Here is a 22,024-nt window from a genome sequence, read left to right as displayed (position 1 = left end):
AAACACAGGAAAGTGGAGATGTGATTGTGAGCATCATACTACTCTTACATCCCTATTCAGTTACATAAAGCCTGATTATCATTCATGTGAAATTAAATAGAGAATAGTATGCACACAACTGATAGTCTGCAATTGATAACTGCTGTAATGTACTGTAATAAATAAACACTTTTATAGTTATAAGTGTTTGCCTACCATGAAACATTAAAACAACAGAAATCAGCAGATGTGTGTATCTACAGAAAAATTGAAGTCCACAAGGGAATAAACAAAATAGAACCAACTGATATATGAATTTCCAGAAGTTCAGTGTTTACTACAGGATGTAGTCATTGACGAATGAATATGATACAATCAACTTCAGAGCCTACCACATGTGTTAGGCTGTGGTAGCACAGTTATCCTGAGGAAAGGTTTCAGTCTATCACTTGTAGCTGATCACTGCTGACAAAGTCTCATGACAGTACAACAGAGTGAGATGAATCCAGCAACAAGAGTGGATAGTGTCTTAGTGTAGCTAGTGATAAACTGCTTGAGTATAACAATATCTAGGGATACAAAATGGAATGGTAATATAGTCTCACTCAGAGTTAAGGCAGGTGTCAGAGTGCAGTTCATTGGGAGACCACTATGGAACTGTAACCAGTCTACAAAGGAGACTGCATACAAAACACTCATACGACCCACCATACACTATTGCACAAATGTGCAGGATTCATAACAAATAACAGGGGATATTGAATGGATAGAAATAAGGGCATCAGAAATGGTCACATGTTTGTTCAACCCATGGGAGGATGTCACTAAGGTGATGAAGGAACTGAACTGGCAAGTGCTTGAAGAAAGACACAAACTATCATGTGAAAACCTACTTAGAATGTTTCTAGAACCAACTTCAATGGATGAATCTAGAAATATACAGGTTGATTATACTTAACGTTCCAAAATACTGTAAAAAACAAATTGCTGCTCAGTATGCCGATGAATTTAAATGGAATATAATTGAAGAAGTGGAAAACATTATGGGAAAATAAGAAAGGAATTAACAGGAATTTTACTACTAGTTTGGGGGTACACTGCTGTTCTTCAGTTTGCGCCTGAGGTGCTCAGCATTAATGTCTCAATGCAGGATTGCACGTTGCTGGTAAAGCTCTTTTACAAGATTGGCGACTGTGTGCCAGAAGTACTGGACATTCAAGGGTACGAAAAAAGACACTGCTCCAATGTTTGCCAAGGATGTGGAGAAAATGATTATGAAATGACAAGTTCTTTTGAAGTGCTCTGTGGCAAAGGGAGGAAAACAGTTGATCTAACAGAAGTAAAAGGTGTGGCCAAAACACTGCAGGAAGGATCAAAGAGTTGTGTGCAGGTATACATTACATGGGGAACTGCACAAATTTTGGACATGTCTATCAGCATAGTACATAAAATTCAAAGAAACAACGTACATTGCTGTCCATACAGAATGGCAACGCCTATGTAAGACAACAAGTGCGTGGCACAATTGTTTGGTTGGTTACTGGTTATAAAGCTTTAAGTGAGTTTGAATGTGGTGTTATAGTCTGGACAAGAGCGATGGGGCACAGCATCTCTGAGATAGCAGTGAAGTGAGGATTTTCCGATACAACCATTTCATGAGTGTACCATGAATATCAGGAGTCCGGTAAAACATAAAATTTCCGACATTGCTGTAGCTGGAAAAAATACCTGCAAAAATGGTACCAATGACAACTGAAGAGAATTGTTCAACATGAGCGATGTGCAATCCTACCTCAAATTGCTACAGATTTCAATGCTGGGGCATCACCAAGTGTCAGCGTGTAAAGCATTCAACTTTTCAAATTGTATCGAGAGGATGGTCGTGTACAGGTATGGAGACAACCTGATGAATCCAAGGATCCTGCATGTCAACAGGGGACTGGTCAAGCTGTTGGAGGGTCTGTAATAATATGGGGCATGTGCAGTTGGAGTGATGTTGCTCCCCTGATATGTCTAGATATGTGACTCTGACAGTCTGTCATCCTGTCTGGTCACCTGCATCCATTCGTGTCCATTGCACACTCTGACAGACTTGGGTAATTCTAGCAGGACAGTGCGACACCCCACACATCCAGAATTGCTACAGAGTGGCTCCAGGAACACTCTTCCGAGTTTAAACACTTCTGCTGGCCACCAAACCCCCCAGGCATGAACATTATTGAGCATATCTGGGATGCCTTGCAATGTGCTGTTCGGAAGAGATCTCCAGCCCCTCATACTCTTACAGATTTATGGTCAGCCTTGCAGGATTCGTGGTGTCAATTCTCTCCAGCACTACTTCAGTAATTCGTCGAGTCCATGCCACATCGTGTTGCGGCACTTATGCATGCTTGCGGGGTCCCTACATGATATTAGGCAGGTGTACCAGTTTCTTTGCTCTTCAGTTGATGCCTTGTGGCTTCTGCTGAGTTGGAGGAAACTAGTACCACATAGGGGAAATATGAATAGGCATCCATTACTACCATCCACAAATACTGTAGAAATTGTACTGCAAAGTCTGTGCTGAGGTGGGCCGAGGGCCCATGGGATAGTGCCAAGGAATGTAACTGTTGATGAGGTGCTGACTGGGGTGTACTGCACTCCTGACAGCACACAACCATCATGGTGATGTCTTGATTGATACCATGCCAATATACATACTGGTGTGCAAGATGTTTGGCTTTGGACATGCCCCAATACCCTTTATGGAGGAGTGCTAACTTACATATTTGATGTTACTCCTTGTGGAACAATTTTCCGATTGTCGCTGCAACCACCAATAACAGTGCAACTCCATGGTGAACTCTTAAGTTGTTCAAAGGGTGACTGCAGGCTTTTGGCCACCTATTTGGTTGGTTGAAACGATCATCCACTGCATATGTAATCCTGAATGCACCATAAAAACTGTTTTAAGTGCCACATCTGATATTTGTGCATCTGTCAGTAAAAGATCTGTTAGACCTGCTGGCAGTTGGTTGTCTATTTGCTAACAGACCTGGCGGGGAAGCCTCTTGTGGACCTACCAGGAACTATCATAAGGTGTCAACATACGCATGGCAAGCTGTGGAATGTATGTGTGATCTTATATTAAATATTATTGAGATAAAGGAACCAAAGTAGGTGGTGGGTGGTGCATTCTGGGAGATGGCAGTCAGGTGCTAATATTACCAGCAGTTGTATATGGTCAGTGACCAACTTAAATACTCTAGCAAACAGATTTAATTAAAAGTTATTTGTCCACTGCCTCATAATATATTTCTCCAGCCAAAATACAGCCCCACTGTGAATGCTATTCTCAAAAATGGGATGAGTTAGTTGTCATTTGTAAGCAGCTGGAAATCAACTTTGCCACTGTCAAAATGATTGGCAGCTGCTGCAGATCGGTGTGTTGGAAGAACACCTGAGATTTGTGTACTTTAGATGTATTAATCATCAGCTGTTCAGCCATCTGCAGACTGTGGCACACAGTGGAACAAATGATGCCTGTTCTTGGGTCATTACAGCGATTGGCAGAGGAGGTTGAGGAGACCAGTCTTGTGCATGGAGCTGCAATGAAGCTCATAATTTGCAACATCTCCAGACTTTGTAGGCTCTGGGACAAATTAGTTTGCGACTTCCTAGACTTGTGTCATAGAGTTGAGAAATGTAGAGTCCCCCCTAAATAGGTCAGGTGTGCACTACACATCAGAGGCTGCTACTCAGGTAGAGTACTGTGTGTGGGATGTACACAAGAGGTTTTTAGATTAAGCAACTCTCCACTCAGTCCAAATAACAATAGCTGTTGGAAACCCAGAAGTATCAGTGTAAGATCGAAAGAAATGCATCCTACAGGTGAGAGTATTAAAGTCCTAATGGTAAACTGCTGAAGCATTTGCAACAAAGTGCCAGAGTTTGAAGCACTCATGAAAAGCAGTGAAGCTCTAATAACACCAGGTACAGAAAGCTGGTTTAAACCTGAAATAGATAACAGTGAGATTTTTGGGTAAAATTTAATCGTTTATCAAAAGGATGGGCAAATGGTTAATGAAGGTGGTGTATTTGTTGCAGTAGACTAGAAACTCACCAAGGTAAAAATTGAAGCTGCATGTGAGATTGTTGGGGAAGACTCAGTATCAATGGTGGGGCCGACCAGACTAATCTCCTGATGTAACCATAAACCTTAGAGAAAACCTCAGTTCGCTTGTACGTAAGTTCCCCAGTGATGCTGCTATCACAGTGGAGACTTCAATCATCCAACAGTTAATTGAAAAAATTATAGTTCTGTTAGTGGTGAGAGTGATAAAGATATCCTGTGAAACTTTACTAATTGCCTCCTCTGAAAACTACCTAGAATAGATAGTTAGGAACCCCAATCATTATGGAAATATGTTTGATCTAATGGCAAAAAATAGACCTGGCCTCTTTGAGGATGTCCAGATGGAAACTGGTCTCAGCGACTATGATGCAGTTGTGGTAACAGTGATTACCAATGTGCAAAGGGCAACTAAAACATGCAGAAAGATATATATGTTCAGTAAAGTAGATAAAAGATCAGTAGTGTCGTATCTCAGTGAGGAACTTGCAACTTTCAGCACAGGTCAGGAGCATGTACAAGAACTCTGGCTCAAGTTTGAAAGAATAGTTAACCATGCACTGGATAGATATATACCCAGTAGAACAGTTCATAACAAGAGGGAACCTCCATGGTATACAGTCACTGTAAAGAAACTTCTAAAGAAATAGAGATTACTGCATAATAACTGCAAAACAAAGTGTAGGGTTATAGATAGAGAGATAATGGATGAAACACATTTGACTGTTAAAAGAGCAATGCATAATGCCTTCAATGACTGCCATAGCAGAATACTATCAAAATACATTTCACAAAATTCAAATACATTCTGGTCATACGTAAAGGCTGTTAGTGGCACAAATGTTAGTGTCCGGTCAATAGTGAATGAGACAGGAACCAAAGCTGAGGGTAGCAAAGCAAAAGCTGAAATGCTTAACACTGTTTTCAAATATTCCTTTACAAAGGAAAACCCAGTGGAATTGTCCCAACTTAATCCTCGTACCACTGAAAAGATTAATGAAATAAGTATTAGTGTCAGTATTGTTGAGAAACAGCTGAAATGATTAAAACTGAACAAAGTTCCAAGCCCCGACGGTATCCCTGTCAGATTCTATACGGAATTTGCAGCTGAGTTAGCCCTTCTTCTAACTATAATCTACATCTACATTTACACTCCGCAAGCCACCCAATGGTGTGTGGTGGAGGGAACTTTATGTGCCACTGTCATTACCTCCCTTTTCTGTTCCAGTCGCGTATGGTTCGCGGGAAGAACGACTGTCTGAAAGCCTCCGTGCGCGCTCGAATCTCTCTAATTTTACATTCGTTATCTCCTCGGGAGGTATAAGTAGGGGGAATCTGTCCTAGATCCCTCAAACAAAAAACTTTACCCAGTTCTTGGAAAAAAGGACAGGTTACACCTGTCTACAAGAAGGATAGAAGAAGTGATCCACAAAACTTCCATGTAGTATCCTCGACATCAATTTATTTTAGAATCTTGTAGCATATACTGAGCTCAAACATAATGAGGTATCGTAACAGAATGACCTCCTCAATGCCAACCAGCATGGGTTTCAAAAAAATCTATTATGTGAAATCCAACTTGCACTTTTCTCAAATAACATACTGAAAACTTTGGATCAAAGCAGCCAGGTAGATGGCAGTGATTCTTAATTTCTGAAAAGTATTTGACTCAGGACTACACCAATGCTTATTGTCAAAGGTAAAGTCATATGGGGTGTCAAATGAAAATTGTTACTGGACTAAAGACCTTTGGGGGGTGGGGGGGAGGGGGACACAGCATGTTATGTTGGATGGAGAGTCATTGTCAGATGTAGAAGTAACTTCGGGTGTGCCCCAGGGAAATGTGTTGGGTGAAGACCTACGGGGGAGGGAGGGGGGAGGGGGGGGGGGACAGCATGTTATGTTGGATGGAGAGTCATTTTCAGATGTAGACGTAGCTTCTGAGAGAAGCTGTGTAAATATTCAGTCAGATCTTGATAAGATTTCAATGTGCTGCAGATATTGGTAACTTGCTCTAAGTGTTCAGAAATATAAAATTTTGCGCTTCACAAAATGAAGAAAATGTATCATATGACTATAATATCAATAAGTCACTGTTGGAATCGGGCAACTCATACAAATACCTGGGTGTAACACTTCATAGGGATATGAAATGGAATGATCACATCAGTTCAGTCATGGGTAAAGCACGTGGTAGACTTTGGTTTGTTGGTAGACTGCTGGGGAAGTGCAATCAGCCTACAAAGGAGACTGCTTGCAAATCACTCATGTGACTGGTTCTAGAGTATTGCTTAAGTGTGTGGAGCCCATACCAGATAGCACTAACTAGGAATATTGAACATATACAAAGAAGGGCAGCATGTATGATCACAGGTTTGTTTAATCCATGGGAGAGTGTTACAGAGATACTGAAGGAACTGAAGACAAACATAACTGTTATAACCTTTAATCACAATAATTGCGTGGATATTCACACTCTTAGAAACAATAGTTGATCACATGATTACAACTCAGTCTCTCTTATTCGACTGCCATGCCGTGACATGCGGCCGGCGCCATTCGTAGCTAGGTGGCGCTCCCGCGCTCAGCCGATTTGCGGAGCGCCTCTATCGCCGTTTGTGTGTACTGTCGTGGCGGCACTGTTAAATGTCGTGGCACTATCACAACACTTTTCCCCCCTTGAAAAAAAGAACACTCACTTCCTTGGAGACATGGACAGCGCGGAGACATCCATGGCCTCTTGTGAGGCCCCGAGGAGATCCCGCGCAGAGACACGAGAGTATGGTTGAAAATGTCCAGGACGGAAGCTCGTGCGTGGAACGTGCCTCCTGGATGAGATGATGGGTGAAAACTCCGGAGCAGCATCCATAGGTGTTATGGACCTGGGAGTGTGCTCCAGCGAGATGGGTCCCGGAGAAGGCGGCGTCACGACTGGGGCCGGTTCCGGCATACTCGGAAGCGGCAGCGACGTCGGCTGCATCAACATGGACGGTAGATTGGCAGCAGCGACAGGACTGGCGTCTCGGGCTGGTGGAGGCGAAGGATGGGGCGGTGGCACCGGCGTGGCCATCACTCGTGGGCGCATCTGGTCGTAATGGTGAACAACCGTGCCGTCGCCCGTATGGATTTCACAAAGCCGGCGGCCGCGAAGAGCCTTGACCACCCCTGGAATCCATTTAGGGCGAGATCCATACCCTAGTGCCCACACGTCGGCGCCCACCGAGTATTTTCCCGCACTAGGGGACACAGTACAAGGCCTGACATTGTGAAGCAGGTGTAGAAGAGTGTGCAGTTGGCGGCCATGCAAGAGTTCAGCAGGGCTGCGATCACCCAGAGGCTTGAAGCGATAAGAACTCAGAAATTGCAGCAGGGCGTCATCTGTGGAAAAATCACTAAGGAATTTTTCATCTGGCATTTGAAAGTGCGGACAAGGTGCTCGTCCTCCCCATTCGATTGCGGATGGAAGGGCAGTGCTGTAACATGATGAATCCCTTGTACAGTACAAAAATCACGGAAGGCCTGCGAAGAGAACTGAGGGCCATTGTCCGTGACAATCGTGGATGGAAGACCTTCTAGCGTAAAGATTTTGGACAAAGCCAGCGTTGTCACCGCAGTGGTGGGTGACGGACATCTAACAACAAACGGAAACTTCGAGAAGGCGTCAATTAACAGTAGCCAATAAGTACCGAGGAGGGGGCCAGCAAAGTCGGTGTGCACCCGTTCCCATGGCTGAGGTGGATCAGGCCACGGAGAGGGCATTGTACGAGGTGCCACCAGTTGTTGAGCACACTGGCCACATGCAGAAACCATATGGGCAATGTCCGAATCAGTACCGGGCCAATAAACGTGCCTGCGGGCCAGGGACTTAGTCCGAGAAATACCCCAATGGCCTTCGTGCAACAGTTTGAGAACATCTTTGCGAAGAGAGGCTGGCACCACGACCCGTGGAGATGCACCATCCGTGGCCAGAAGAACAACACCATCACGAACAGACAGACGAAGGCGCAAGGCATGGTAGTTGCGAAGGGGATCTGATGCCCGGCCCTTGGCCCTGTCCGGCCAACCTCGTTGAACAAAACCGATCACCCGACGCAGGACCGGGTCCCGCGCAGTAGCCGACGCGACCTGCGAACCTGTAAGTGGAAAGCCCTCGACCGCACGATGTTCTTCCTCATCAATGTGGAAACAGAGGAGTTCATCACGATCGAAAACAGGGTCCGGGCCCCTCGGCAATCGCGACAATGCATCAGCATTGGCGTGCTGGGCCGTGGGGCGATAGTGAATCTCATAATGAAAACGAGACAAGTATAAGGCCCAACGTTGCAGGCGCTGAGCTGCCTTATCCGGAAGTGACGCCGATGGGCTGAACAGAGAGACCAGCGGTTTGTGGTCGGTGATGAGGTGAAACTTAGAACCATACAAAAAAACGCTGAACTTTTTTAGAGCATAAATGATAGCGAGCACCTCCTTTTTGATTTGAGAGTAATGCCGTTGCGCCTTGTTGAGGGTCTTGGAAGCATAGGCGATGGGTCGTTCTGACCTATCCTCATACCGATGGGCGAGAACAGCCCCTAGGCCATACTGTGACGCGTCAGTCGCCAGAACCAAGTGCTGACCCGGACGGAATGTGGCAAGACAAGGTGCCGACTGCAAATGAGCTTTCAGGTGGACAAAAGCCTGCTCACACCCGTCGGACCAACAGAAGGGGATGTTTTTGCGTAACAACTGATGCAGAGGATAAGCTACCGCCACTGCGGATGGAATGAATTTGTGATAATAAGCAATCTTGCCTAGAAACGCCTGAAGTTCTTTGACCGTAGACAGCCGGGGTAGAGCGTTAATGGCCGCAACGTGCTGACGGAGAGGACGTATACCCTCACAGGACAAGTGGAAACCAAGATACTCAATGGAGGGTTGGAAGAACTGTGACTTGTCCAGATTGCACCTCAACCCAGCTGAATGCAAAACCCAAAACAGTGAACGTAAATTACGAAGGTGCTCCTCAGTGGAGGCTCCCGTGACAACAATGTCATCCAGATAGTTTATGCAGCTGGGAACGGAAGCCGTGAGCTGTTCCAAAAAACGCTGAAAAATGGCCGGTGCGCTAGCGACGCCAAATGGTAATCGCTGGTACTGGTACAACCCACAAGGAGTGTTGATAACGAGAAATTCCTTGGAAGTAGCGTCCAATGGCAACTGATGGTACACCTCCGATAAGTCAAGTTTGGAAAAGAACTGGCCCCCAGCGAGCGTGGTAAACAACTCCTCAGGACGGGGAAGAGGATAAGTGTCAATGAGGCTCTGAGCGTTGACGGTGGCTTTAAAGTCACCACACAATTGCAGACTCCCGTTTGGTTTAGAAACCACCACGATCGGCGATGCCCATTCGCTGGAGGTAACCGGAAGGAGAATCCCTGAAGCTGTTAACCTGTCTAGCTCAGCCTTGACAAGTGCACGCAACGCCACCGGAATAGGGCGTGCCCGGAAAAACTTAGGGCGAGCCGTAGGTTTAAGAGTAATGTGGGCTTCAAAATCCTTGGCACAACCCAGACCAGCAGAGAACACTGACGAAAATTCAGAACACAATCCATCCAGCTGTTGACATGGAATATCCTCAGATATGAGGTGCACATCATCATCAATGGAGAACCCGAACAACTGGAAAGCATCATAACCGAACAGGTTTTCAGTGCCCGCATGATCCACCACATAAAACGTGAGGGGCCGAACAACAGACTCGTAGGCAGTGGAAGCATCAAACTGGCCCATGATAGGAATTTTCTGTTTATTATAAGTCCTCAGATTTCGCGTAACTGGAGACAAAGGAGGGGAGCCCAACGCCAAATACGTGCGAGAATTAATGAGAGTTACTGCAGAGACAGTGTCCACTTGCATGCGGATGTCTTTATTCAGAACACGAACAGTAACAAACAACTTATTTGTTTGAGAAAGCACACAGTGAACATCCATGTCCGACACCTCGTCCTCGTCAACAGGAACTTTATGGGACTGACACACAGAAGCAATGTGGCCTTTTTTCCTACAAGAATTACACGTGGCCCAACGTTTTGGACACGCTGCCCTGTCGTGCTGTACGAAACAACGGGGGCAAGAAGGAAGTGCGGAACGAACCGGATTCTGTGGTTGCTGGTTTCGCTGCGAGCGTTGCGGCCCAACACGACATTGTTGACACGAGTGAACCGCCGCCACATCGTCGTTCTCCTGTGAAACAGGCAAATTGCCCGTGTCGAGAGTTGACTGTACAGTGCCTACATCACACCACGTGTCAATTTGCACGCCAGCAGCATGAGACACTTCAAAGGATTGAGCGATGCTTAGAACTTCTGACAACGACGGGTTTGGCAGTTGGAGGGCACGTTGCCGAACTTCTTTATCAGGAGCAAGCCGTAGAATAGCATCCCTAACCATTGAGTCAGCATAAGACTCGTGATGTGCGTCCGTGACAAACTGACATTTCCTACTCAGACCGTGTAGTTCCGCCGCCCAAGCCCAGTAAGATTGATGGGGCTGTTTACGACACCGGTAGAACGCCACCCGGGCAGCAACGACGTGGGTGTTTTTTCGATAATAGGCAGACAATAAGTCACACATTTCTTGGAAGGACAGGGAGGCAGGTTCCCGCAGAGGGGCTAACTGAGATAGCAGCTGATAGACTCGAGGGGAAATCCAAGATAGAAATAACGACTTACACATAGGAGCGTCGACAACGCCGAAAGCCAAAAAGTGTTGCCGCAAACGCTTCTCATAATCCTCCCAGTCGTCAGCGGCCTCATCGTAAGGAGGGAATGGAGGCGGAGAAGAGGAAGACAGACGATGAGTAAGCGATGTCCACAACGCCTGAATCGCTGCCGTCAGCTGTGTTTGTTGGGCCTGAATAGTAGCCGTCAGCTGTGTTTGTTGTTCAATGAGCGCTTGCATAAGCTGTTCCATGTCTGCCCTGTCACGAACACGCAAATCCACAATGCAGTGAAAATATCCCGACCTCGTCGCCAAAAGTGTTATAACCTTTAATCACAATAATTGTGTGGATATTCACACTCTCTCTTAGAAACAATAGTTGATCACATGATTACAATTCAGTCTCTCTTATTCTACTGCTGTGCCATGACATGCGGCCGGCGCCGTTCGTAGCTAGGTGGCGCTCCCGCGCTCAGCCGATTTGCGGAGCGCCTCTATCGCCGTTTGTGCGTACTGTCGTGGCGGCACTGTTAAATGTCGTGGCACTATCACAACAATAACATCCCGAGAAATTTGAACAACGAAGTTTCAAAAACTTGCTTTAAATGAATACTCTAGAGATATCCTACAACATCCTATGTGTCGCTCACACAGGGATCATGAGGATAAGATTAGAGTACTTACTGCACACATGGAAGAATTCAAACAATCATTCTTCCCATGCTCTGTACTTGAATGGAACAGGAAGAAAAACTAATAATTGGTACAATGTGGCGTACCCTCTGCTATGTACCTGACGATGGTTTGCAGAGTATAGATGTGGATGTAGATGCTCATCGATTTTTTTGTTTGTCAGAATGTGAGTAGCTATGCTGGGCACCTGGGATGGTGTTACATGCATATGTGTTTGTATGTTCAGACCTATCAGTTGTATGGTGTTATGATACTGCTCCCAATCCCTAAGTCAGGGCATCCATTTTCAGGGTGTACTTTCAGGGGGAAATGGATGGAGCATGGAGCTTGCATTAGACAGTGGCTGAGATGGGAGAATGCGTGCTTATGTTTGGCAATCCACTGGACATCTTTCTTAGCATCAGTCAGAATGAATTATCAGTGATAATTTACTTGACCAAAAACTCTGTGAAGTACTTTCAAATTGCTTGGTTCAAGCAGTTACTGTATAGCCTGTAGGTGCAATTCTGATGGTTTCACTCCATGTTTTCTCAGAGTATGTTCCAGATAATAAACATCTGGCGAAAAAATGAATCCCTTTGCAGGTTGCATTGGAGGCCTCTTTGCTCCAGATGTGTGAAAACTTGCTGAAGGTTGTATAAACAGTCTTCTTTATTGTTTCCGGTTACTGTGAAATCATCCAAATAATTTGAGAAATGGGGAGTGTCATGCAGTAATTGCTCCAGGCATCTTTGAAGTATTGCTAAAGTGCTTTCTATGCCAAATGGCAGCATATGGTTTTGGTGCAATTCAAATAGTATTTTGATATTATGTGAATTTTTCAGACTCTTCTGGAATTATGTTTTGAAAAGTAGCAGCACCCACCTGTAAGTTGAGAAAATAATTCTTGAGTCCATGGTAGTGGATATACATTCGTTGCAGTGTGGGTACTAACTGTGGCCTTGAAGTCTCCACGAGTGTGTTGCAGTCTGTGTGGTTTATAGACCATTTTGTTGGCAGATGACCAGAGACTCGATGGAACTTGATGCAGAACACCCCGGGCTATGAGGTGACATAGTTCGTTCTGAACTGACACTCTGGTTGCATGAGCATGTGAGAACTTGGAATGACGTCAATGTGAAGAGTGATATGTGGTGAAAACCATTTTGCACACACTAAAATTCATGTTGAAACAGGGAAGGTCAGCTGTTACAAAAGTGCTGATTTCTAGAAAGGAAATGACTTCCAATAGGGCACAGAGTATATAATTATGAAACAAGATGAATTGAAAGAGTCCATGCCAAATTTGTGTAAGACTGGCTTATGCATTACAATTACTAACTGAAGATGGTGGCTAACTGATCTGTATGTGGCCAAGGTGTACCATATGTCTATAACACGAATCGGTGTTTGACCATACCCAAGTGGAGACATAGTGCATGGTGGTTAGAGAGTAGCAAAGTTTAATTGTCATAGATATCTACGAAGAACAGTGTTGCTGTCATGCCAGTATTCAATTGAAACTGCACCCAGTGGTCAACTGTGTGGTGCTGCGCCCATAATTGCCTGTCACTGAATCTTCCCTGCTTTATGTGGACAATGTTGACCTCCATTGATGGTGAGGGCTTTGTAGTCCACCTTCTGGTGCTGTCACAGATGGGAATGATGTGGCATGTGCAAGTGCAGGGCAAGCAGTGCAGTTGTTGGGGCAGGTATCATTTCTGTGGCAGAGTAGGCGCTTGGGACAGGAGGGAAGTTCCAGTTCAGACTGGCACAGTGAGCTGGCTTATGGTGGACAGCTAGGACAGCTGTTGGTTGAATCTTTTACAATTAAATATTTAGTGGCCATCAAACATAAATACAACTTAAATCACTAGATCATTAGGAAGAAAAGTTTACAAATAAATAAACGAAGCAGTAGCAGCTGAAACTTCAGAAATTCAGTGTGTGTCGCAGAATGCTGTTAGCAACAGTTAAAAATAACGTGAGCAAGTTCAGAGGGTTCCATGTGACATAGGCCACACTAACATCCAGGGTAAGTGCAGTACAGCAGGGTGAAAGAACGAATTTGGTGGAGTCCGTCAGTAGTGGTGGTGAGAGACATTGGCTTAGCATAACTGGTGGTGATTTACTGGACACAGCTGGTTAAAGAGTAACTGATATACATTTGCTCAGTGGTTGGTTAAGTTGCCATTTTTGTAGTTCCCCAGGCAGTCAACTTGTGTGGCCAGTGTTCATATGGTGTGGTTGCAGCTACTTGTGGCAGGGGTGCTAAACCCATGATGTCCATGGTTTCTGCAATCAAGATGCATTCATCGATTAGTGGCAAAGACATAAGAAGAACAAACAAAATATGTAAATATAATTACTGTTTACTTGACAAGTATTTCAACCCTACCAGTTTCAATTTGCACTTGCACTCATCACTTTCGTTACAATATCATTTTCATCATGGGCAGTGTCATTATAGATTGTTTCTCTTGAAATGTAGTACCTGACAGTTGTCATTTCTTATTTTTCACACACGATTGTTGATCTTAACCACTTGAGCTACTCTTAATCAGCGAATTACTTGTTTAATCAGGACTTATCACAGCCTTTTCACATCTGCCACTAATTAATATTCTTCCTCATCCCGTTTCGACCACCTTATTCATTATTTGCTTTTATATTCATTACTATTCCATGTAATGCATTTCCTGAAAATTCTAACTGACTGTACTAGACCCCAACGACCCACTGTCTATAAAAAGAAACATGTACTTCAGTTAAAAACTTCATACTATCAATTCCACAATGCCCAATGCCTGTCAGGCTACCAAAGAACTTGGCCCAGTACATGTGGTATGCCTACAGTTTGTGGATCAAAGTGAATGTCTTTTCTGATACGGTCTCATGTAGGGTCTTTGCACAAAATCCATTGTTTTTTCTTCAAGCAGATTTCACCTTCAGAGTGGTTGCGGAGGATCCAAGAAATATCCAGCTAAGCCTGTCATAACTTATACTTTATATCTGCAATGTTTTCCACCCACCAATTTCTTGAGACATGGGAAAAACTGGAAATCAAGGAATCCCAGATCTGGTGACTAAAATGGCTGTTCAAAAGTTTGGTCGTCATTGTTACTCTGTTGCCAAAGCACATTGCAATCCAGTGCTTCTTTCATCCCCCGACCTCCTTTCCCATATTGACTGTGTAAAAGATAAATATCTGTATTCAGGCCCTAGATGAGCTGAGCCAATCAAGCTTGACTGACTGCTGTGTCATCCTCTGCCAATGGCATCATTGGATGTGGTATGGAGGACATGGCGTCAGTACACCGCTCTGCTGGTTGGTGTGAGGTTTCTTGACGTAGGAGCAACTACTATTTGGTCAAGTAGCTCCTCAGTTGGTTAAGTGCACCCTATTTCAATCCTCCCCAAAGAAAAAGTATTTGGCTGTATTGAGAATTGAATGTGGGTCCTCTGTGCAGCAGTCAGGTGCACTGATCACTCAACTGTGGAGGTGGACTCTGGAAGACATGTAGTATTCAGTTATTGTTTTACTCTTTATCAGCTAAAGAATAAGAAGACTCTGTTTTGCATCCTAGAAATCATCTTTTTAGCCTTCCCAATGAAAACTGCCAACTTCATTTCTTCAAAATGTAGCAGTATAAATTCTTATCAACTGTAAAAAATACTGACCTTTCCTTCTTTGCCATTATTTCATTACAGTATATCACATTATGGGTGTATGCTCTCAATCCTATTGCTATTTTATAAGCCTATTCAGTATACAGGTGACACAATACCTCCCGTGAGGATCTGGAGTTTAATACTAACTCTGAGATAGGAGGTACAGAACTTGAATTTTTCTCTTTCTACAAATGTTTGTTTTCTGTGGCAAACACTTCAAAGTTTTATTCTGCATCCTAGGCTGTCTCTTCTGAGGCGAATGCAGTGGCTGGATAATTGTTACATGCTGGTGCATTCATCCCTGGGACATTCCACTAGCTACTAACCCAGTTACTGTCACTAATAACAACTTCAAACATTATAAATAAAATTTTATGCAAAGGAAAGTTGCTATTCACCATGTAGCGGATATGCTGAGTCATGGATAGACGCAACAAAAACAGTCACAATAAGCTTTCGGCCAGAAAGGCCTCACACACACACACACACACACACACACACACACACACAAATTATATGGTGATTAGCAACTTTCCTTTTCATAATATTGTTACATTCCATCCTGGATTTTCCATTGTTTGATAAATAAAATATTTATTGATCCACAAAGAAGTTAATTGTGATTATTCAATCATCCACACTATCCTTCAGTGTAACTCTTTTTTTTCTAAATCTCTGAGCTGATCCCAAATATGTAGGCCTACTTATTTGCTTTTTTTCCCTCTACAAGAGGGTTAACTGTTCTGACAGCACAAAACTAAGAGACAAACTGATAGTACTTCAGAAATTTCAATTTATTATTTCACAGTATATTTACTAATCATTATCATTAGAAACTGGATCATATCTGTCCAAATTAACAATTTAAAAATTACTGAGAAATCACATTTACTTTTAGTCAGCATTAACAAATGTGGCACCTGTCTTGCACAAATCTTTATTATGTTTAATTTTTATTTTTAATCTGCCTTTTTGCATGCATATGGCATCAACTATTTGATATAAATTTAAATATCAGTTGCCAAAAACTATACTGTGCACATTTTCGATGGTGCAATCTGTTGACATAATTTTAGGATATCCTTCATGTGGAACATACAACACGCCTACTTCCAGCTGTTGTATAATAAAACAAGTTGACACTTGACTTCCACAACATGTACCAACCTATAACAAAATGAAATTTACATTAACCTCAATGCCGTCTCTATTCCAGGCAAAGAACCTTTCTTCTTGTCCTAATATAATGTAATATTTACACCACTACTGTAAGTATATTACACTGTCAGGTTTCAGCTTACCTGTAGATGGAAGATATATCAGCAGATGTGAATCAAGGTTAGTTTAATGTGTGTCTGATAGCACTGTTCTTGAATCCTTGCTTGTTTATTCAAGATGTCTCATGAGTTGATATTATGACTCTACATTACCCTCAAGCCTCTTTTTCTTTGTTACATCATGTTTACACAAAATGTCATGTGAGTTGATATACTCACCTTTTGTCCATGTTTTAGATATCGATCAAATGTTTGAGTTTTCCAACTTAGGTCCCCAATTACTTAGACATGTGTTTTGTGTATCTATTGCAGCAACTTGCATCAATGATAAAAATTCCACTTAGAATAATAATTTTGTTGGAGAAATATAAAAAAGTCACAGTGGTACCTGGTTCACCCTTATTTATGTATTATTTGCAGAAAATGATCAGTGAATGGTATCGAATATTGTCAGGATAGATATTTCTTTCTGATACTTTTTTAAAATACTCACTAGTATTCACAACTGACTGTCCAGCCATAAGGCTGGCATTCCTATGACCTTGGCACTTAACAATACTCTCTCTCTCTCTCTCTCTCTCTCTCTCTCTCTCTCTCTCTCTCTCTCTCTCTCTCTCTCTCTCAACACACACACACACACACACACACACAGTGGATGAGAATAAGGATGGGGCAGAGAAATAAAGAGACAAGGGCAATCACAGAGGTGAGAGGTATAAGAAGGGGTCAGGGTGTGGGATGAGGATGAAATGGGGAGATATTATTTAAGAGTACACTCTTGCAATATCTTGGCACATTCTGAAAATTTAGTCATGTGTGCAGCTGTTTGGACTGCTTTTATCTTTGGTGCTTCTGTGTTATCAGGCTGCAGGTATTGTGTAGTTGGATTTAGGGCTAAAGGCAATGCATACTTGGTCAGGATGATATAACAATGAGTTCTACATGTTTCAAGTAAGAAGTTACGTAATCCTAAGAAAGTCCGTTTCACTCTTTGCGAGTAAGTTAGTATTATGGCTCCCTGCATTAGAAATATTTAATATCTAATGCTTTACTGTCCATTGTTTAGTAAATTATTGTGGCTACTCAAGTACATCATTCCAATTGCTCTGAAATAGGTTTTCTCTCTTTTGTGATATTAAAAGCAATATCTCATTTCTACAAAGGAGAAGTAAGTATCTGAGAATTCTACAATTTATTTCAGTGTCCAGTGACAACTGATATTACAGTCCATATGTGTTGGTTATAAAATTCCTATCACTTTATCAGTTACTATTTTGTATTTATGTTTTCGAATTCTGCTCAGTTATTTTATACTTTCTCTCACATAATTGTGCGTACTTTCATCATCATTGTTAGCCATTTGATGTGTGTTTGTGAATAAAGATCTCATCTAGTCTTTTCCATGCATTATGTTCTACAGTTGCAAGTATAAGTGTTCCACCTACATGTTTTTAATATCATGTAACCACCTACCTTGACGTAGTTATCTAGGTCTTTTCCAATCTCTTGGAGAACAGCAAAGAACTTCCTTGGTCCGTCTACCATCCATTTGCCTGGATAAATATCCTGATAACCTCCATTTCATTTTCATGAATGTCATAATTAAATCTTCCACTAAAGCCTGTTTCCTGATCCATTGATTTATTTTTCCATTATTTCTCCATTGCTTATTGACCATTCCTTAAGTGATTTCTACAGTAAAAGTCCTTGTTTTATTATCATAAGTCATAACTGGTAATTCATGGCTGGTAAACTTTCCATCTTAATTTAGTTTCCTAAAAGCACTTCAGAACATTTTTAATTTTCTGTTTATTTCTTTTCCAGTCCATCCAGTATTTATATTCAACCACTCTAAGTATAGAACCTCAAAAACTGGTTTTTGCTTGGACTATTAATTTGTATTGCTTTTTTGATATACAAGTTGTTTATTATGTTAGTCAAATTATAGTTCATTTTCATGCCTGTGTTCAAATTGTCTTTATTAAGCTTATTTATTGACAGTTGAGTTTCATCTGCACTAAAGACAAACTGCACAGTGTTGCCAGCAAGATAATATGTGGTTCTAAGGGCTCCGTTAATGCGTATACCTTCATCATTTCCCCAGTTTATATCTTATCTTGTCCTTTTTGGTTAGGTAGAATTACTATCAGCATTATTCCAGATTTGCAGGGTTGTCTTCTTGTTTCTTTGTAAATGCTCATTTGTACTAACAGTTCTGCTTCACATTTCCTGTCCTTTAGACATTTTGTCTTCTTTTGGAGATTTATCTTTATATCTTTTTAATATTATCATTTTCATCCCAAGACTTATTGCATTACTATTTATTCAGTTCTGCTTCAGCTTGAAATTTATAAGACTTATTCTTTGAAAAATGAAATGAAATGACCGTATGGCATTGTTGGCTCAGAGGTCCCTTTCAGGTTCGACCGCCAAGTGCAAGTCTTATTTCAAACAGTGACACATTGGGTGACTTACATGCTGATGATGAGGATGAAATCATGATGACGACAACACAACACCCAGTCCACATGCGGAGAAAATCTCCAACCCAGCTGAGAATCGAACCCGAGCCCGCTGCATGAGAGGCAAGCATGTTACCTATCAGCTAAGCAGGCAGACATATACTTTTGTCTTCTATACACTTACCTAAAGTGTATGCCTTTATGTCTAGTCCTAGAAGTTCTCTTCCTGTGCTATGTTTCATTCATTGTGGTATTTCATCTATTCAATATTTTTTTTCTTCTAACAACCCTTTTTTTGACAAATCAGTGTCCACTGTTTTGGCCACTCCATATCATATATGATAAAACAGAGTGTCAGTGCAATGAGATCTGGGACTATATTCTTTCCTTTTCTCAGGTGTTTCATGATTTTGATGAATTATTTTGTTGAGGTGGTGTAGTTTAGCTGAACTGTTCTTGATGCATTCTTTCATTCATCATGTTCCGTATACCCCAACAAGTAGGAAAATCTTCAGGGATGTGGTTATGCATTAAAGTCTTAGAAACTTAATCTGTATATGTAGTGACAATAAATCATTGCTACACTACTCAATGCTATTTATACATCTGTCATCTGAATTTAATCAAGTAAATTAGTAAGAAAGCTGTTACCAGATAATTTTTTGAGAGAGTGTCTAGTGAAATATGTTTTTAACTTTCGTTTGAATGGGTAGTGATTCTGAATTTCTGGCTTTATGTTAGACAGGAAAGTGGTGAATATATTACCACCAGAATGCGTAGCTCCATTGCAAACTCTGGTCCAGGAAAGAGTCTGCATGAAAATTATTTTTGTGCCTTGTATTGTGACTGCACTGTTTAGTTGAAAATAATTTTTGCTGTAAACAAAAAAGCAGTTAAGAGTAAATGTATTTGGAAGTTGGTTTAAGATTTCCAAGATCCAAACAAAGGCCTTCTGAAAGATGCATGGCTATCTTCTTTATACAATATTCTTACTATTCACTTCTGCTGACCAAACACCACGAGAGATGCTTCTAAGGGCATAGTAAACTGAACTGAGTTTTTGTTGAGTTTATTTGCATGTTGAACTTGTTATTCAGCTGGATTCCAAAGAATTTTACAGACTATGGACCATTCAATGTTTGATTATTAATATCTACTTCTGGTACTAGAAGGTAATCATCTTTGTTTGAAGTTGCATAATAAAAGTCTTATTGAGATTAAAACTTAAACTATTTACCTATGAACCAATTGTAAGCACACTCAGCTGTCGTCTGAGCCGTCTCTGCAAGAGTCGAGTTTGGACCTTGATTTGTATGCTTGTGTTATCAGTAACATAGTTTTTTAACTGTGCTTTAAAGCTATTGGGAGATCTCTTATGTAGGCTAGAAACAAGATTGTGCCCAGTACCAATCCCTGAACAGGTGCAAAATTTTAAGTATCTTGGAAGCAGGATAGACACCGACTGAAAGTGCACCACAGAAACTTAAACAAGGATAGCAATGGCAAAAGAAGTGTTTTATAAGAAAAGGAGAATTTTCTGCAGTGATCTGGACAGAGAACTCAGGAAGAGACTCATAAAATGTCTTGTATGGAGTGTTCTTCCATATGGCACTGAAACATGGACTATGAGGAAGAAAGACAGAGAAAGGCTGGAGGCTTTGGACAGAGTAAAAAATGAAGAGATATTAGAAAGAGTGGGAGAGAAAAGACAGTTACTAGATGTAATAAAGAGAAGAAAATGAAATTGCATTGGGCATATATTAAGAAAGAATGACGGACTGATAAAAACAGTTTTAGAAGGTTATGTAGAAGGGAAAAGGAAGCAAGGAAGGAAAAGATTCCAGATACTGGATGACATGGTGGATGGTACAACATACAGCAGCCTTAAGAAGGAAGCAATGGATCACAGAAAATGGAGAGGCAAAGGACCTGCTAATATAGCAGATAACTGATGATGATGATGACCAATCCCTGTCGCATTCCACATGTTATGTTCCCTCAATTCTGAGTTTATTTTCGTGCCTGAGATACAATTTGTTAATGACACCCACAACCTTAAAAACTGAGCCGTTATCAATGAGAAACTAGGCAAATCTTCTGCAAGGTAGTTCAAAGAACTCAGAAAAGTGAACAAAAATGTAATATAAAAACAACCTAAGTAAAGCATTCAACTGTATTCCTTTCATCATATCGCTAACAAAATTAGAGTATTGTGTTATACAGAAATCTATATTAGCAGAAATTTCTTCCTACCTGAGAGTTTGTTTCAATTAGAAATAGGCACTCTGCCGTAATAGAAATTGGTACAGGTGTTCCACAGGGCTCTGTTCATGGCCCTTCCTTCTTCACTGTGGCTGTCAAAGACCTGCGCCATTGTGTATCACAGTCGGTTATCTGCTATGCTTATGATAAAACTTTACTTACTTTCAGGGTTGCCATAAGCTCTGGAAATCAGGGAATTTCAAACATGTCCAGGAAGTATCAGGGAAATTTGAAAAAAAGCACTGGAAAAAATCTTGTTTTTGTCTCAGTAGATGAAATGGCTTATTTTCTGAGATGTCATGCATTGTCACTGGCTGGGCGCAGCCGAGTACGTGTGCCACTTCCCTACATCCTCATTCTTACTGCTTCTCCCCTTCCTACCATTCTCCTCAGCTTGCAGTCAGTGCTGACACCACTTCTTGCCACTAGCCTAGCAGCTGTCGATGAGAGGCAAGGAGGCGGGAGGAGTGGTTTGTTTGGATCTGATTCTCAGATATTGTTGACGCAGCAGCCAGAGATGGTGCTCAGGTATGCATGAGTTGTGTCTGAGGGATGTGTGAATGTGTGTATGCTCTTGTTTTCTGACAAAGGCTATGGCCAAAAATTTATTTGCCTTTTCTGCATGTCTGTCTGCGACTCGGCAATCATCCTTACGGTGAGTTGCTATCTATCCTCATTAGTATTGATTCTCAGAGTATTTGCCCAAGTTATTTATTGCATGGATTGATCAACACAATCTCATTTCATCAACATGGTGACTGTGACACGTAAATAGCTGGCCACATGAGGGGACTTCCATGACAGGCCAAAACCACAGGCCATTTCTATGGGTATCTCTAACAGATCGGGCCTGCTGATCTGAAGCCCATCATTTCCCACTAATGTGCAAG

At 42.0% G+C, this 22,024-nt stretch overlaps 1 protein-coding gene across 9 annotated transcripts in view; it reads left to right on the top strand.

Moving 5' to 3' along the window:
* Positions 1 to 22,024, top strand: part of LOC126267010 (ATP-binding cassette sub-family C member 5-like) — a 531,190-nt gene that overhangs the window by 11,947 nt on the left and 497,219 nt on the right. The window contains exon 1 of one of the 9 annotated variants that reach the window (XM_049971854.1): positions 17,289 to 17,361. The exons of 7 other annotated variants lie outside the window; for them this stretch is intronic. The gene's annotated coding sequence lies outside the window, so the exon portion shown is untranslated. Of the gene's footprint in view, positions 1 to 17,288; positions 17,408 to 22,024 lie in introns of those variants that run through there. One more of the 9 variants, XM_049971789.1, reaches the window with a different exon arrangement.

This window comes from Schistocerca gregaria, chromosome 1 (assembly GCF_023897955.1).
Source record: "Schistocerca gregaria isolate iqSchGreg1 chromosome 1, iqSchGreg1.2, whole genome shotgun sequence".
NCBI lineage: Eukaryota > Metazoa > Arthropoda > Insecta > Orthoptera > Acrididae > Schistocerca > Schistocerca gregaria.
The sequence above is the reverse complement of the archived record's forward strand: the minus strand, read 5'-3'. Positions and strand labels throughout refer to the sequence as shown.